Genomic DNA, 5,036 nt, shown 5'->3' with positions numbered 1-5,036 from the left:
ATTTATCAAGATTTGTTAACTAATTGATGATTTAGGAAGATTAATTGGGTGATACTGGGAATATAGTAATATCGATTGATGGCATAATTCTGAATGGATGGGAATTAAGAAAAAACTTAACGCGAAAGAAAAAATTTAATCCTGAATCCATTTTGTGTAGGCATTATCAATTACACAAATTTTTCAGATAATTTCAGTATAAGGAAAAAATTAAAAGAGACCAACCCGATTCCTTTATAGAAAAATAGACCTCGACGCTAAAAGCAGCTGATGGCAGAGGCAGATGGTGCTTTTCATGGGCAAAATTAAGAGCATTTGAAGATCGCCGCCTGAGAAGCACTCGACTTTTGCTTTACCCAGTGACATGGCGCCTGGAGGCCGACAATGCATTCACTCTGTGCCTAGAGAGGAGTATTTAGGTGAGTAAGCAATTTGAATTATTCGGTAAAATAATTTTTCCGATCAATTTTATAATTCCCGATTCCTGGAGAAATCTGATTTTGTTTGTAAAGACTAAATTAATATTTTAATTCGGCTCAGCTTGCTTTCCTAACTTTCTATTTCACTCGTGAATAAAACACTCAAGCCTCCAAGACGCAACGCATAAACTATAGTAAAGTAAACAACTTGTTTGCAAATTCCCAACAATTCCCTCACTTAACACCTGAAAATAAATACTTTAAAATAATGTAATATGCGACGACGATTAAATGTGAAAAATAATATGAAATTCACATTCACAGCTGGCTGGCCGATTCAGACACCAATACATGAATATGCACGGCGGATGCGTGATGTTAATAAAATTATTGAGTCTGCGACGTGACTAAAATTATTGAGCGTGTGGCGCAGAGAATAAGAAAATTATTGAATCAGCTTAAAAATTATTGAGTCTGTGACACAGAGAATAAGAACGGACTAAAATTATTAAGTCTGTGACATAGAGAAGAATAAGAGCGGACTAAAATTATTTAGTCTGTGACACAGAGAATAAGAGCGGACTAAAATTATTGAGTATGTGGCACAGAGAATAAGAGCGGACTAAAATTATTTAGCCTGTGACACAGAGAATAAGAGCGGACTAAAATTATTGAGTATGTGGCACAGAGAATAAGAGCGGACTAAAATTATTGAGTATGTGGCACAGAGAATAAGAGCGGTCTAAAATTATTTAGCCTGTGACACAGAGAATAAGAGCAGACTAAAATTATTGAGTCTGTGTATAATTAATTAGGAAAACCTTGATAACTCTCATGTCAGAAACCAATGACTTAGCTACTGAAATTGGTTTTAAATGTTCAAATCCTTTAATTAGGTAGTTATGAAGCTTATTGTCAAAAGACTTGTGAGAGAGCGCATTTTAATTCTTTTTCATTTCCGATGATGTTCCAACTCATACTCAACTCTGTCAACCGAACCGTCTCAACTTCTGTCCAACTTATTCAAGCTAAAATAAGCAAAGTTTAGCAACGTTCCACCGTAAAATAACATTTATACCAGATTTATGTACCTACTTGATATATATTTAGCGAAATATTTACTTGTTACATGAAAATACATGGTAACCTAACACCTGCAGTCATGACAATTTGTGCACAAACTACTATTGGAGCGAAGATGCCTTATTTTCTACACTCTGCCTGTTCAGATCAAAATGACAATTGCGACGTTGTAGAACGATAGTAATAGATTAAAGTAATATTGATAGGTAATTAGAATTAGTAATAGATAATAATATAACCAATAAGTAGTCGCACATCCGCCCAAGAGTGCAGCCGTGCCCGCGACCCAGCTGCCATCTCATCCACTGACTGCACAGGCTGCATTTTCAGAACATGCGAAGCGGCGCCTTCCTGCAGTTCACGGGTCACGCTCAACAGTAACTTATCATTACCCTAACAAAATTTAGAGTCGCCCCAGCTTCTGGTAATCCAAATCAGAAGCTGCCGCGTCTGTAAATTTTCACTGGGAAGAACTCATACCCTAACAAAATTTAGAGTCGCCCCAGCTTCTGGTAATCCAAATCAGAAGCTGCCGCGTCCGTAAATAATTAGTGCGTAGCCGAATTTTGAAGACTTACATCTGACAAGTCTTCAAAAGTCTTCAAGTCTGACATGCATACATCTGGCATAAAGTAATGACAGAACTGGATACATTCTTCTTCTCAAACGCAAGCAGGTACATCAACAGAAATATTTACTTCGCTCTAATTTAATGACCTTTATCTGCTGTGAAAAAATATGATGCCGCTATTCCAAATATTGAAAATGAATGAATCTTACCCTTACGTGAAAACATTTTAGAATTCATTAGCAGACACTATGATGAATAGCCTCATCTCTCTGTTGACGCCACCAATAGCAACTCTGTTGAATAACCTCTCCTACTGAGCCATACCAAAAGTCTTCACTCATGTTCAGAGTTTCTATGGGGCAAGCACTTCTGAGTGATCTTGCCCAGGGAATTATTCTGAAGGCTGTACGTGGCAGCTCCTTCAAGACGGAGGCAAATTACGGTGTCGCCTCGTGATGGACGAGCGCAGCACGCATTCCTGAGCCGCCTTAGGCCCACGCCTGCTGGCCGGTATCTCGATGAAAAATTCTTATCCATTTTAGAGATGATATAAAGGTAATTGTTTTCTAGCTAGCACAGGACAAATTTTGTCGCTATAATTTACAAATAATTTTAGTTTAATCATTTATTAATGTTTCACTCCGAATGAAACAAGATTTGTCATTATCGCCCCTTATATCATACCGGAGTAGACTTTTTTCAGCTCCGTGAACAAATACTCAAGGTGGGCACTATGCCTACCCCGAGCAACAGATCAGGATCTCTTCCCACGGTAAAACATGTGCAAATAATAACAATAAAAACTGTATTTAACATGCAGTAAACGGAAGAATGATTAATCTCTTAATGAAGCGACACAATTATCTCCAGAAGTATCAAAATAAAACGTGAAAATCAAATTCTGTCATAAGTGACTTTAGCATAGAATCAACTTTCGGTATAAAGTTATTTATAAAGTCCAAGCAATGTCACAACAATACGATCGGATGCTCAAGCCTCGCACTGGACGTTCACCAATTCGTTCCTCAAAATCAAAATTGGTTCATCAAGATCATGGGCCCCAAAACTCTCACAAGGATCATTAGTCCGTCGACAGTAAAATTGGTTTCCACTCAGTCAATTTGAGTAAAACTCACGCTAATGAGCAATAAATATTTTATTCATAACGATGATTAGGAGATTTTTGATTGATCCAGCCTCTGAACACTGCTCGAAAACCCGATGATGGCTGCCGAGTCTCCTTCAGCGAAGAGGTACGGCACTTGCGACGTCGCGCCGTACGAATAGTCTCGCTGCCAACGATCGGAACTCTTGTTATGGATAGGAACAAACAAATTGGTTGCTTGCCGTACGTCAGTTACTCTCTTGTAAACATTCCCGCAGGAAACTCTGCTACTCTAATGAACTCCAGAAAAAAACTCATTACAGCGCTGTATTTCCGGTACTACATTAAATGATATTCCGATAAACCTGTTGCATGTAGAAAAATTCGTTAATTCACCTATTTCCTAATTCTAGACATTTTTACTGATAAGTTTATATCAATCAGATGATTTTTCTTGACAATTTTGCAAATAAATCCACAAATTAACCATAATTTGAAAATCAATTAGACTCAATTAAACTCATGTGAAAGCAATTGAAATGCAAAGATTTACACACCGATTTTGTGATGAAAGATTTGCCTTCTCCGCACATAATCGTGTGGCATCAAGTTTATTTCTTGGTCGTAATTTCTCTCGAAACCTGGTTTCACTCAAACAAAGTACACCCAATAGAAAACGTCGTGATTCGAACCTAGGAAAATATTTAAAGACGGTCACTCCGATCTGATTTCAGAGTGCAAAAAAATCACATTGTTTCCCAGACATATAATTTATTCCTAAGAAATAAAGAAAACTCTTCGTACGCGATATGTACCCAACCTCATTCTTTTCCATGCAACATTAAAACTGTTTCAACGCATTCATTGGTACCAATTATTTTCACCAAGAAGTCTGATGTATTTTCAGCGGTGGTCAGCACTGTCATGCTCTCCGTTCGCGATATGTATCCAACCTCATTCTTTTACGTGTAATATTAAAACTGTTTCAGTGCATTCATTCCATTCATACCAATTATTTTCACCAAGAAGAAGCCTGATGTATTTTCAGCGATGGTCAGCACTGTCATGCACGAAGCAGCGTGTTTTGAGCGAGGATGTTGGCAGGGCCGAGGCTGTGCTATGCCATTCATCGGGCAGCGCGCATCACGATGTCCCCCGCGGGCACCGATCGAGGTGGTGGTGCCTCGGGCGCCCCTGCGCTCGGCATCTGCCAGTCCCTTGCCAGAGAACCCACCTCTCTCATGACCGATACTGAATAACTTGGCAGAGTAGTTTGAATTACGCAAATGAAATCCGTCTGCGTAAGGAGTGCCACGAAAAAATTTAAAATGCATATGGTAAATCAAAAGAGTTTTGTCCAAAAAAAAGTACGCTTGCAGTCTAAAATAGTTTGGAAGCGATGTCAGAATGAGGCTATGTTTGCTTGTCGACCAAGACAGTCACCGAAAACTGCGCTGCATGTCTCTTGATGATGGATTCACTTAAATGTTGCAGTGATCGGTCACATCAGCAAACATTGCGTCAGGGCAGAATCCATGATTAATTTTAATCAATTGAATCTGGCGAATATGACGCCTTCCATGAAAATCTTTTTAGCATAAAAATCTGAGCTGAACATTCGAGGTGATTGCTATAATTATCGGCTCAAGTCTACGATTCCTAGAATCTGTAGGAACGAATAATAAACACATAATGAAGTTCGCTTCATTTTCGCATGTTGAACGACATTTGAGAAAAAAACCTTTATATTATAAGAAAAATGTGAAGATAATACCATCGATACAATTTTAATTAGAGGGAGTTGTCTTGTTTGCTAATGTGTTTTGAAGTTCTTTTGCCTACCAGTTAGTGAATGTAC

This window comes from Hyalella azteca, unplaced genomic scaffold (assembly GCF_000764305.2).
Source record: "Hyalella azteca isolate HAZT.00-mixed unplaced genomic scaffold, Hazt_2.0.2 contig6964, whole genome shotgun sequence".
Taxonomy (NCBI): Eukaryota; Metazoa; Arthropoda; class Malacostraca; order Amphipoda; family Hyalellidae; genus Hyalella; species Hyalella azteca.
This window is presented reverse-complemented; position numbering follows the sequence as displayed.